The 14,390-nt window shown below is 48.5% G+C and overlaps 1 protein-coding gene across 3 annotated transcripts in view; it reads right to left on the minus strand.

The window, feature by feature from the left end:
- The window catches only part of MYZAP (myocardial zonula adherens protein), a 476,299-nt gene that overhangs the window by 322,633 nt on the left and 139,276 nt on the right, over nucleotides 1-14,390 (minus strand). The window lies entirely within an intron of this gene.

The raw sequence follows: 14,390 nt of genomic DNA on the forward strand, positions 1-14,390 counted from the left end.
GGGGGAGGGCGACCTAGCACGCACGAGAGGCCAGCAACTCAACAATTGTGAATATTATTAACCCCAGTGGCTGCTTTTACATCTCCCCTCCTTCAACAGCCGGTTGGACTGTAAACCACTAATACAGCCGTTTGCAAGACCTCGTTAACGAACAAGTCGGAATTTACTTTTGCACCCTATCTGAGCTTAGTTAAAATCAAAACATACATCGAAGAAAGACTTCAGAACACTAAGCACGTGAACGGATGTGGCTTTAGGGCTCGAGCTGCCGACTTTGGAGCTGACCCGGTTCGAGCCTCGGCAAACCACTTAATATCTCCGTGCCTACCAAATAAGGAATGTGTCCTTGTGTAAAGCGCTCCAATACCATCGGGTCGCGTTCGCGCTATATAAAACAGCAACAAAAAAGCGAGCATGAGAAACGAAAGTAAAGTCTCATAGGAACTGCTGACGACACAAGTCAACAGAGAAAAAACACTACTCAAAGAAACCCGGTACCTGCGTGTACGGACAAATAGATCCCAGTCCAGGAAAGAGACTGACATAAGGACACGGAAGAAAAGCAGCTGTGCGAGGTGCTGCATCCCAGATCAGTCAAAGGAGCACTCGGTGAGTGAAGGGCAGGAGCAGCGATGGAGGACGGAGGCGATGCACTGACTGTTGGCTTCATCGGGGCAGGGAAGATGGCATATGGAATCCTGAAGGGGATGCTGCAGACAGGTAAATTATAGTATTTCGGATCTGTTATACCGCTGATCAATCACTGCCAGGCAGCGTGCCTTAGAAGTGGTCAAGCCGGACTGTTCATGGGGTGAGACGAGCCCGGGGTCCGGCCTGGCTCTAAAATAGGAGTCGCTCCCCCCAAAATTATTTACCCCTAACTTGCACGGGCATATTTTCTAAATCACCGAAATGACGTAAGTTGCAGTACGTGTTATGTACAAATACGCCAAGATTCTTCAAAGTAAAAAAAATATTTTTGACCGTCTGTATTTTTTCTTTGTAATCCAGTACAAGAGAGATGCGTATTTTATCTAATTGAAAAACATAGTAGGGTTATATATGAATCTGAAGCGTAATTCTCTCCACTTACAAGTGCAGTGTAGCAGCGCTAGATCCTTAACAGTGTCCCAGCGGCATGATCCTCAAAAGTGTGCTTAAAGTCCTATCAAGAAACTAGGAGAAGACTTGAAATGGGTCATCTTTTTAAACCTGGTCCTGCTGCTCTTTCTGGATCTTAGTTAGGAATCATGACTTGCTGGTTTTAATGTCCACTGCTAGATTCCTGCTCTGCTGCTGCCCTCAAGCTTCTGAATTGCCAGAAAAGGAAGAAAAGTAAGTAAAACAAGAAGGGCTGGGCGAGAAGGGAGGGGGGAATGCCAGCAACAGAGGAGCCCGCGAAAGTGAAAGTGATCGTGATTACGATCGCTACGGAGGAAAGACACATGGCGCTGCGCGCGTGCACGTTCACGTGCACTGTAGCTTTAGGCCACGGCAGCACTTTGAAAAGCCCAGATATAAAATGTCTCTTCGAGCCTTTGGCTCGCGAGACCTAAAAATAATTGGGGGTGGGGGGGGGGGGGGGCGAGCTATTTCACACTGTGCAGCAAAAGGATAAATAAGCCACTTGATTCATAAGGAAATACTATACTTTTATTGATGAAACACGCCCTCTTTCAACCGTATTGCTTGCACTAGCCACTGTGTTAACATTCCTCATCTAGCGTGTAGGAAGTGATCAATATGTAGGCCAGGCAAAGCCAGAGCTTCAAAGCAAGAAGCGTCTTGATTTAGAGATCTACGTTTCTCCTCGGCTCTTATCACTTTTTATATGAAATAAAAGTAGGACCATGTTTTCTGCATTATTAACTAATTATTCGTTCAAAAAGCTGCAGTTTGAATTACTGACACCCGAGCTACATAACCCAGAAGCACAATTAGGGAATGACAATTTGAAAAGGATGCAATTAAAATATAGTGAAAAGAACCCCATTTGAGAATTTAGAAATAAAAAAGGGTATGCTACCTTTACACTGTTATTTTCAGGACTAGTGCAAAATGTGGTATAGCGCCGCAACTAGGTTAAAACATCAAAACTGACAAATGAGCAGATACAAAGCAACATAAAATACCCGCCAGACCTTCCACCTGTTTTAGTGTTTGTAAGAACTGGCAGATGGATGGGCTGATTTGTGTCCTTAACTGAACTGCTGGCGCTCTGCTGTGATTTGAAGACATGGAAGTGACTGGATAGATTCCTGACCGCAAATGGGCGTACCCCAAGAAGAACCTTCTAGAAACACTGGCAGAACAGGCTGTGCACTGTGAAACAAGTAGAACATCTTCCTGTATACAATGTTGCCAATGGTGGTCACAATTAATATCCAGTACCAAGAACTGCAAGAACAGCACACACAGCAGTAAAAGTATCATACCACATTGACAATAACAAGGGCACCATGGTTTGCTGCGACATAGATGGCCTCTGGGCCACTGGTTTGCAGAACTCCAGAGAAGAGCGCGCTCTGTATACATCACCAGAGCAGGTGAAACCTTAAAGGTAACGACCAGGAAAGGGGAAGTCACACATGTTCAAAAGGGATGCAGCAGGTATTTTACACCAGAATATGCTTTTCATCACTTATTTCCGCACTATCCCTTACAGTTCTAACAGACATCTGAAATATTACCCTCACAGAATGCATATCCACTTCTGTTCCTTAAATGTTTCTATGTTTGATTCATAGGGAAATACTAAACTTTTATTGATGATACACGACCTCTTTCAACCCAATGTGGGAAGTTGGCCTGGTATATGCGGTCCACTAATTAAAGTGCGCACCCAGTACCAGTCCAAACAACGCTTATGGTGATTTAAGAGGTCAAGGATAACATTTAGAACGCTATCCAAGTGGTAGCTGTGGAGCGCAGCCTTCAGGCTTAGTCTTGAAGGAATGTTTAGCAGCTTGTTTTACCAGAATGCAACCTTATTATATTGGATAAATGAAAGGAAAACCACTCAGTAGTTATAAAAATAGGCTTTTATTATTATAATACACTCTAAATACCTTACAGTATCTGCTACATGCAGATAGACACAAAGCACACAATACTGTAGCACAGAAGCAGTCGTAAGTAGCACTAATACACAGTGGGCTCCAGGGGGAGACCAAACCATATTCTAAAATAGTGGTATAAGAGCCACTACTCGAATCAAGACCGTGTCTAGAAGATGTGGAATCACTGGGACCACAAGGAACAACCCAAGGAGAGTACATCGGGACCCCATGGAGGATGGGTGCAGTGTGAGAATACGACAGCGTGCTACGTACAATTCAATGGAAGAGTCGCGGTTTTAGTATTTAAGGACCTTTCCCGGTGGGTTATGAGGAAACCCTTTGGAACATAAAAGGTTGGAGAGCCACCCCACCCGTGGATACCGAAGTACCAGAGTTACCTCTCCCAGGGAAGCCAGGTGCGTAGGGCTGAAGTGGCGTCGGAAACCGCCATCGTTCTCAATGGGAGTCTTCAAAGAAATGCCACTGCTGGAAATAAGAAAAGTGTCCGGTGGAACCCACAGATGGATTCTTGATGGAAGGAACCTGAAAGCAGAGGGGACAGAGTTTGGGTCACTTAGGAGTGACTAGGGGCTCGGTAGACGAATGCCCGCCGATTTCGGGTACTTCAGGTGTGAAGATGGAGACCTTAATTCTACAGCTGCAGGGACCAGGAGATGTTGAGGATGACCAGGAGCCGCATATGAGCTGTCCCACGAAGGATGTCGAGTGCTGAGGGGTCGGTGTCCGGCGGGAGCACCAACAAGCCTTGGTAGCAGCAACCCACGAAGAAGGTCAAGGAATGTTACGGTCTGGCCCAGCAAGGACCAGGGTACTCACCACAGCAAGGGAAGTCAGAACAAGCCTGGAGCAACCAGGGGAGCCCAAGAAAGCAGTGTTGTCCCTCAAATTGACCCACAGGCTGAAGGCACAGGAGTTGTGAGGGGACCTCCGCAAAAACAAAGGGGATGATGGACGGAGTGTTGAACATTGCAAGCACTCACCCCCAGTCAACTGATCTGGGTTTAATCCATCATCATTCTTTAGCTCACTCCGCCACCCCAGTTCAGACATGGCCATATGCAAATCAGTTTGACCCTGTGCCTCATGGGAACAGTCCAACCCGAACTGCCAGATCATGTCTTCCCTGGACCGGAAACAAGCATCCTGGGACCGGTTTCTGGCTTGTAGCCGTCATCGGCCAGGCTATCTTGAATCCAGTGGCAAAGTGAGCAAGGGACCCACGTCTGGGCACACCCTGCCAATTTAGGGCAAACAAAGCAAAAGCAAAACCAAAGGGGATGATGGACGGAGTATTGAACATTGCAAGCACACACCCCCAGTCAACTGATCTGGGTTTATTCCATCATCATTCTTAGCTCACTCCGCCACCCCAGTTCAGACATGGCCATATGCAAATCAGTCTGACCCTGTGCCTCATGGGAAACCCGAAACCGGCCCTAGGATGCTTGTTTCCAATCCAGGGAGGACCAGGATTGGCAGTTCGGGCTGGACTGTTCCCATGAGGCACAGGGTCAAGACTGATTTGCATATGGCTGGGTTAAAACTGGAATGGCATGGTGAGCAAAAAAACGATGGATTTAGGCCCAGATCTCTGTACTGGGGTGAATGTATGACATTGTTCTGCATTCTGTGTGTTGGACTTGGCCCTTTTCCCAGAAAGTTTTCGCTTTTCTGGGAAACCACATGTGTAAATGCAAAGATTGAATGTGTGCAGACTGAGTTTCCCCATTTTAAAAATGCAACTTAAAATGGATGCCAAAGCTGTGTGGTTGTGCTGTTTGACTGGGCCAGGTTGACAGTCTAGTTGTTATTTCCCAGCAGCCCCAGCTTTCGGAGGGAAGCCTGGCACCCAGGGTGCTCTACCCCTCCCCCTAGGCCAGTTAGAGCCAGTCTCCCCAGATGCTTCTAGAAGCTTCTAGCACTGTCTGGAAGGTGGGGTGAGGGGCGTATAAAGGGCGGAGCTGGGTTGCCATGTGGTCCGTCAGAGGGTGGACCTGAGAGAGAGGGGACCTGCTGCCACATGGGCCTGTGTGCTGGGCCCTGAGCCTACCTACCCCCCTCTACTGTCCCCAGGGCGAGGGAAAGCTATAGTTGGGGCAACGCAGACCTGGAGAAGCCTACGCAGGAGTTTTAGGCGGTAGGGTTTAGTCAGGGACCTATGACTCTGAAAGTGACAGGGCTTAGGTGCTGCCTTTTAAGTGAGTGAGGGATCCTGAACTAACCCACTGATCTGGCCCAGCGAGAGGAGAACCCAGGGACGACGGGCAGAGACTAATTAGTCCGCCTTCAGCCACCAACTCAACTTCCCCCCCTTGAAAAACCCTCAACCAAGGGCGCAGGGGCCAGCAAGCGCCTCGAGGGATCCGGACTGCAGTCCCTGCGGAGAGAGAGCGCTATTTACAAGCTGCCTGTGGAAGGAGAGCGCTATATCCGGTGGGCGCTACAGTGGAATGGACTGTGCTCTGCTGGTGTGTGCTGTACTCCCAGCTACCTGCTACTTCGTCCCTGGTGAGGGCGGCGCTGTCTGCTGATTGCCCAGGAAGAGAGGAGCTGACTGCCCAGGAGGTGAGGAGCGTGTGCGTTCCTGCAGCGCTGAGCTACCGAAGTGCCACGAGGAAGTCCCAGCGTGAGGGATTCCTCCCTGCCTGCTTGGGGAAAGAGCGGGAGCCCACCCCGCGTTTGTGCCCTTCTGCGCGAGTGCCACCTGCCTCGGCACCTATTTACAACAGCGGGAGCCCACCCCGCATTGGAAGATTGTTGAGAGTTTGGAGGGAGCCTACCCCTCATCGCTGGCCGGGACCACCGCCGCCGCCCGGACGCTGCTAGGAGGAGGTACGGGGCCTGGGCCGCGCGAGTGCCCGTTGCCCAGCAACAGGGACACCGGCCGCGTCATCAGCCGCGCCCCGAAAAAGCCACGCAGGGATTGGCTGCCGGATGGCAGGAAGCCCGGAAGCAGCCCGGAGGCCGACAGAGGCTTCGCTCCGTGGTGGGGGGCCCTCCGGAGCCGGAGGAGAGCCCCGAGAGCAACGAGAGCCCCGCTGGGGCCATGATCAAGTCCCGGGTCCCAGGAGAGGGACCTGGGTGAAGGGCGACGTCGGGGAGAGCCGAGAGGGAGGACGGGAGCCTACCCCGCCTCCCCCAGCCGAGGACTCGAAGTCCAGGGTCCCAGGAGGGGGCCCGGGTGAAGCGGGAAGAAGCGCTGCTGTGGTCGGGGCTCCCAGGAGCTGAGGAGAGCCCCGCGCGCTACACAGACTGCAAGAGGTGGCCAAAGGAGTCCCTCGGTGAGCCTGGTGAGTGGGGCTCAGCTTATGGTTGGAGGGGGTAAAGTCGGGGTACATTGCCGGTGCCCGCCCCCAGTGCCTGGACTGGTCCTCCCCGCTGCCCCGTCTGACAGAGGGCAGCGGCAACGAAGCAGGAGGCATTGTTGCGCCCAGGAGTCCCGGGGGTCGATATACCCTGACGGGCTGCGCCAGCTGGGCTAGTCTGTTTGTGGGCCACTTCAAGAGTCCCTGGAGAGGGGCTCCCAGATACCACATTTGGGGCCTAACTTTGTATGGAGAATCCCAGAGGAAGGACTCCCATGTTCCGTGACTGTACTGTCTGGGACTGCTAACTTGAAAGGGGGTAGCGCTTTGCTCAGAGGCCATATTTCGAGGCCCTGTTGAGTGGCTATGCGCTATTGATCCCCCGGGTACAGCGCTAGGTGCAGATGCCCTGTTCTAAAGCGCTAGATTGAACTGCCATATTTCAAGCACTTATGATTGGTAGATGCCCTGTTTTAACGCGCTATTGCATCGCTATGTGCAGCGCCATGTTTATTTGCCATGCTCTGAGAGCTAATGCCTTGCTTTGTGCAGCGCTATGGTAGATGCACTGTTTTAACGCGCTACCGCCGTGCTTTGTGCAGCGCTATGGTAAATGTACTGTTTTAACGCGCTATTGCATTGCTATGTGCAGCGCTATGTTAAAGGCCCTGATTTGAAGCGCCAGTCAATTGTTATGTGCAGCGCTATGTTCACATGCCCTGGATTGTAAGCGCTATTTACTTGCTATGTGCAGCGCTGTGCTGAGATGCCAGGGTTTGATGTGTGATGCACTGCCTAACTTAATTCCTGCCTCAGGCTCAGGGGTCACTCCTATTGGTGATGCATAAGGGAATGTCAGGATGTTTTTATTACAGGTGTTCCGGACCTTCGCCTAATGTTATGCCCTGAGGTATTCTATTGCAGGATTGAGGCTGATGGATTTATCTTTACTGTCTTCTATGTCGCAATGATTCCGCCAGGGCCCGATTGGCCCTGCCCTGTATATAATCCCCCCCTGTAAATTTGAAGCGAGCGCCAGTTGGCGCAGTGTAGAGATTACCTGACATACTGTGTTTGGACAATACAAAAGTTATTTTTACCTAAACTGGTGTGGTGTCTCTTTTTGTAGTGTGCCTTGTGTGTCGCCTGTGTGTACTGCGTGGATGCTTTGCACATTTCCTCCGGAGTTTGGCCCGCCCGCTCTGCACCACACTACCCGTATCTAACACTGTCCATCAACTGTTGTTTTTGCATTTGTCACCCCGAGTGGGACAGGTATGCCCAGACGTGGGTCCCGTGCTCTCCATGCCACTGGAACCAAGCTATCCTGGCTGAAGAGGGGTGAAACCCCGAAACCGGTCCTAGGATGCTTGTTTCCAATCCAGAGAGGACCTGGCTTGGCAGTTCGGGCTGGACTGTTCCCATGAGGCACAGGGTTAAGACTGATTTGCATATGGCTGGGTTCAAACTGGAATGGCATGGTGAGCAAAAAAAACAATGGATTAAGGCCCAGATCTCTGTACTGGGGTGAATGTATGACATTGTTCTGCATTCTGTCCATCAACTTTTGTTTTAGGGTGAGGGGACCTCCAGCAGTTTCACAAAGTAACGGCTTGCAGGGCACAGAGTGCGAGGAGGCCAAAGTCCTTTGTACAAAATGTGCTCAGAGGTTAGGGCTACCACTGCCCCTAGGGCAACTGCTCCCCCTAGTACAGTTTTAAGTGGTGGTACATGGAACAAGTGATTCGTAGGGTTAACTTTGGGCTCTGAGATGGGTTCTGGCTTAGTGAGAACTCCAGCTCAGGCTGTACTTGTCTGTAATGGTTGCATGGATATTACCATCTTATTTGTCAGTTCCAGTAATTTGGGCAAAAACAGGCAGCAGCGTTTGATTAATGGTAAGAAGGCCATGGCATACAGGGACACAGGTGCAAGTGTCACTATGATGACAAAAGATTTTGTGGGCCCTGACCAGATCATACTTGGTGAGATGTACCAAGTGACCAATGCTAACAATGTCAAGATTGATCATTCCTTGGCAGTGGTTAATTTCAGCTGGGGATGGGGTAACTGGCCCTAAGAAAGTTGTGGTTAGCTCAGACCTTCCAGTGGTATGCTTATTGGGCAATGATTTGGAGACTTTAGCCTAGGCTGAAGTGGAACTTAGGACCCATGCAGAAATGCTGGGTATCTCTGCAGATGTGTTTGCTGTGACCAGGTCACAGGCCAAACTGACTTCTACTGAACAGGCCATGGTTCCTGAAAAGATGGACCAGGTGCCTTCCAAGAGAAGGAGCAGGAGGGGTAAGGCTGTGCCTTCCCCCCGGCTCAGAGAGAGGATCAGTCTCTTGAGGGTGATGATCTCAGTCCCTCTGGAGGAACTGTCTCAGATGAACTTGAACCTGATCAGGTTGAGTTTTTGGAGACAAGGGCCCTTCCAGGGTAGAACTGAGCCAGGAGCAGCAAGCCCACCCCTCTCTTAAACCCCATAGACAACAAGCTGCTGGTGGGAGTGTCAGTGAATCCAACAGGATCTATTGGGATGAGGGACTCCTTTAGTCAGAGGGTAGAGACCCCAAACCTGGTGCCACCAGGAGGTTGGTCATACCTCTGAAGTTTAGGGTCTTCCTACTCACCTTGGCACAGGACATTCCCTTAGCAGGACACATAGGCCAAAGTAAGACTCGGGACAGGCTTGTCCCTCACTTTCACTGGCCTCACATGTCTGAGGACACCAAGGAGTTGTGTCGCTTCTGCACCACCTGTCTAGCCAGTGGTAAGTCAGGTACTACCACAAAGCCCCCCTCATACCACTACCTGTGGTGGGGTTTCCTTTGAGAGGGTTGGGATTGACATAATTGGTCCCATTAACCCTCCAACTGTATCTGAGCACAGTTGCATACTAGTGGTGGTGGGCCATGCCACTAGGTATCCAGAAGCAATACCCCTTAGGACCACCAGAGCACCTGTGGTGGCCAGGGCCCTCCTGGGAATTTGTTCCAGAGTGGGTTTCCCTAAGGAGATCTTAACTGACAGAGATACAAACTTCATGGCCAGTTATATCACTGCAATGTGGAAGGAGTGTGGAGTGAACTGCAAATTCACCACACCCTATCACCCACAATGCAATGGGTTGGTTGAAAGGTTCAACAAAACCCTATTGGGCATGATCATGGGCCTCCCAGAAAAGCTTAAGCGAAAATGGGATGTTCTGTTGCCCTGCCTTCTCTTTGCCTACAGAGAGATCCCACAAAAGGGGGTTGGCTACAGCCCTTTTGAACTTTTGTTTGGGCATCCAGTTAGGGGTCCCCTGTGTTTAGTGAAGGAGGGATGGGAGTTACCTCTCAAACCCCCCCCAAGCAAGACATTGTGGACTATGTACTTGGTCTCCGCTCCAGGATGGCTGAGTACATGAAAAGGCCAGCAAAAACCTGGCGGCAAGTCAAGAATTACAAAAAGTTTGGCATGACCAAAAGGCTGTACTGACTGTTTATCAGCCAGGACAGAAAGTATGGGTGTTGGAGCCTGTGGCCTCTGCAGCCCTCCAAGACAAGTGGAGTGGACCCCATACCATTCTTGAGCAGAAGGGAGAGGTACCCTACTTGGTGGACGTTGGAACTCCTAGGAGCCCCCATAGAGTGATCCATGTAAACAGGCTCCAACCCTATATGGACAGGGCAGACATGGGCTTGCTCATGGCTACTGATGAGGGACAGGAGGAAGAGAGTGATCCACTCCCTGACCTCCTCTCACAGAACCCTGGTGATGGCTCAGTTGATGGTGTAACTTTGGCAGGCAGCCTCACTGAGCAACAACAGATTGATTGCAGGAAGGTCCTCAATCAATACAGACATTTGTTTTCTTTGACTCCTAGTCAGACTACCTGGTGTACCCATTAAATGGACACAGGTGAGTGCCTACCTATTAAAAATAAGATTTCCAGGCAGCCTGACCATGTCAGAGATTGCATCAGGCCCTCAGATAGCCCTTGAGCTAGTCCAGTGGTCCTGGTACCCAAATGTCATACTCAAGGTGGTAAGAGAGAGAAATTAGGTTTTGTATGGACAACAGGGGGCTTAATGCAGTCACTAGTACTGATGCTCACCCAATTCCTAGGGCAGATGAACTCATTAACACTTTGGCCTCAGCCAAGTTCTTGAACACATTTGACCTCACTGCTGGAGACTGGCAAATCAGACTAGCTGAGGATGCCAAACCCAAAACAGCATTTTAACCCCTAGTGGGCATTATCAATTTATTGTGATGCCCTTTGGTTTGAAAAATGCACCTGCCACATTCCAAAGACGGGTGAATAAAGTCCTTACAGGCCTGGAAGCCTATAGTGCAGCATATCTGGATGATATAGCTGTCTTTAGTTCCACCTGGGAGGATCACCTGGTGCAACTGAACAATGTTTTGGAGGCACTGCAGAAAGCAGGTCTCACTATTAAGGCTATGGATGTATAGTGACACCCTTAAATGATCTTACATCAAAGAGAATGCCCAAGAAAGTTCAGAGGACAGTTAGCTGTCAGAAGGCATTTGATGATCTCAAGCAGGCCATGTGCACTGCTCCCATTCTGCTAAGTCCTGACTATTCCAAACAATTCATTGTCCAAACAGCTGCATCTGTCAATTGGGGGTAGGGCCTGTGTTGTCACAACTTAATGCAGAGGGTCAAGATCAACCAGTATCTTTTATTAGCAGAAGGTTGACCCCGAGAGAAAAACGTTTGTCAGCCATTGAGAGGGAAGCCTTTGAGGTGGTCCATTTCCCTACAGGGGATGGACTATACAATGGAACATAGACCTGGGAGTAACCATGCCAATGCAGATGGACTCTCCAGATATTTCCACTTAGAACATGGAGACTCAACTGGGCAAGGTTAGTCTCATCTCCTTACGTTCGGGGGGGTTGTGTAGGAAAGTAGGACATGCTTCTTATGGCGAACCCCACTTTTTGCTTGATGTTACACTGTTTTTGACTAGTCTGACTGGAATCCTGCTAATCAGGACCCTAGACTATCTGCTTTTTCCCTAAATTGGTTATGCCATGTACTTGGGTAAAGTCCAGATTGGATACTGGGGTACCCTTGTCAGTCCCTAGTATATGGTACACATGTACCCAGGGCATAGGACCCCAGATGCCTATTGTGCTGCCTTCCTCTGCACGAGCTTGTCTCAACAGCATGAGGGCAGAAATATGTCTCTGGTCAGCAGCAACCATTTTGTGCTGTCCGGGTTGAGAAGGCAGGTACTGGGATGAGCAGGGACACCACAAAGCTTGCTTCTGAAGGGTGGAATCATACCTCCCACACCGGTTATGTAAAACACAGCACCCTGCCTTCAGGATTGTTAAGGCCTGCTAGAGGGCTGACTTATAGGTTTTACGTGTAGTGACCTATAGATATAGTAAACCTATATCTACCGTAAGTGGTGCATGCACCATCTTACACAGGCTGCAATGGCATAATACATGCATCAGCCCGTGGGAGGCCTCTGTGGTACCTATGCCCTGGACACATGTGTACCATATACTAGGGACTGACAAGGGTACCCCAGTATCAGTGGTGTAACAAAGGCCCCTGCATCCCCTGCGGTGCGGGGGGGGGGCCCGGTCTTCAGGGGAGCCCCCTCAGCACAGTAGTCAGTCCTGAGAGCTCTGGATTTAATCCGGAGTGGGGGCCCCTCCGGCTACCTTGAAGGGGGGCCCCCTCAACTTTTGTTATGCCCGTTACCAGTATCCAATCTGGAGTGTACCTAAGTACATGCCATAAACAATTTAGGGAGAAAGCAGATAGACAGGGGTCCTGATTAGCAGGATTCCAGTCAGACTAGTTAATAACAGTAACATCAAGCCCTACCTAAGTTTGAAGCACTTTCTGTGCGTTTTAGTGTAACGTATACCAGTGTCGCTTTCTTCCTTAATCCAACATGGCAGAACTCCCTGTGTCCACTCAGAGTGGTGGCTATGATAGTGGGCATCCTCTCCCTTAGAATCACTCCAAACCAGTTCTGGAGCTGCTCCCCCCAGTGGGGTTTGGAGCCCTGCTGATTTACAAGATACAAGGGAGGCGGGGCTACATGTGAGCTACGTCTACCAGTGACAGGGTAGGCATCCTTTAAAGCTCGGGAAGGGGCTAGGCACAGTCCCTCAAGGCCATACTGCTCAAGGAGGAAAAACCCCTCTTCACAGCCAAGCCCTCTGCCCACTGTCTGGCAACATCTCACCACAAGGGAGAAATTCCTGCAGCCACATGTCCTGTAGGACATCCAGCTGCAGAGGTTTTTTTGGCTGCTGTAACTCAAAGCTCCTATGTAAACTGCCTGCATGCAGAATGAAACTGAGCTAATGCAAATCACTAGCACACCTATTTGGTCTTATCACATTATATAAAACTGCAAATAAATAAAAATATAAATAAGTGAATAAATAACTATGGGCTGTATCACCCCCTGCCCCACTCTTTCAACTCACTCAGTATGCACAAATGGCAAAGAAGCATGGTACTACTGCGGTACTCTGCATGGCAGTGGGAATATAGCTGCTCCCAAGCGGAGCTCCAATTGGAGCTTTTTATAAAAATTAAAAAACATCAGCTTTGAATTAAAAAAAAATGCGCAAAGCTGTTACCCGTAAAGTAGGTAGGAGGAATTCACGTAATTTGCTTTTGCATTATTACCATACATTTTGGGAAAATTATGCATACTTAAGCAAAATGCTGATCCATCATTTGGTATAATATTTTATAGCAAAATGTTTCCTGGTTTCGAATGAAGCATTTGTGATACTTTGTTTACTGTGAATGGTGTATATTTAAGATTCACGAGAAATGGCATAATGGTGTCATTTATGGAATTTTGCGTAGCAAGTGTAAAGCGAAATTCCTGAAATTTCGCACATTATGCTTGCATAATCTAAATTTAGCCAGAGGCCTTCCTTAAGGCTGTACGTCTTAGGTTACTGCTAGTCACTATGCTAACTAAAAACTGCAGGCAGGGAGGATAAACAGATGGTGCAGTAAATAACGTGAATAATAATGTCCAAGATTTAGGGTCCTTTTTTGACAAGTGGAGAAACGGAGAGACAAACTACTCTCTCTTAGTTATCCCACACTCCAGAATATCCTTCTCTTGATTATGTGAAGCTAGTCTAACTGAAATAATGCTATATTTTTCATGCAATAGTCGTTGCAAGTGAACTGATGCAGTCTGTGTGTTGTGATATTTTATCAAAGCTGAAAAAGTTTAATTAATCGATTAGCTCCTATGTTTTTTTTCATGAAACGAAATGTGCTTGATAAAACTTGTGTTCCTATATCACCAATGGTTAAATATATTCACTTTGATCCAAGTGACTATAAATTATGTCACACTAATTTGACAGAGTTGTCATTTACTATTTAAGGATATATTTACATAGACTGTGCATAGTTGCATGTTCATAATCAAGATTAAGACAATATTGGTCATCCAAATTACATTCAGGACCATATTTCTTTATGCTTACAGTGAGTGTCTCCTCGCGCCTGGCTGTGAGGAGACGCGCACTATAGGTGTCGTAGCGATTTACTCTATTACTTTGAATTCTAATACAATCTCCAGGCTATCAGTTCCCTCCTGTCCGAAAAAAAAGGATTCTTGATTTGAATAAAAGGTACTTCGAGCCCTGAAGAATGCCCTTCTATTAAAATGTAATAATTTGGTTGTGTATTTTTATATCGCCTTCACATCACCTTTTCACTGACACAATCCGCAGTGTTGACAGTCGCTGTATACATATAAGAGAAGGACATTTTGTAATTGAGTTTGTAAAAATGATTCATCCCTATACATACCTAGTCATAATTTTTATAAATAAATTAATTGGATTTAAATCTACATGTTTCAAACAAATAGAGAAGGCAGAGAACATGATCCAGTGCAGAAATATTTTGAGATGCTACGAGAAGAGTCAAACAAGCCTCTGCAAAGTTCAGAGCACTGGTTTGACAGCCTCATCATTC

Source organism: Triturus cristatus, chromosome 3_1 (genome assembly GCF_964204655.1).
Source record: "Triturus cristatus chromosome 3_1, aTriCri1.1, whole genome shotgun sequence".
Classification (NCBI taxonomy): Eukaryota; Metazoa; Chordata; class Amphibia; order Caudata; family Salamandridae; genus Triturus; species Triturus cristatus.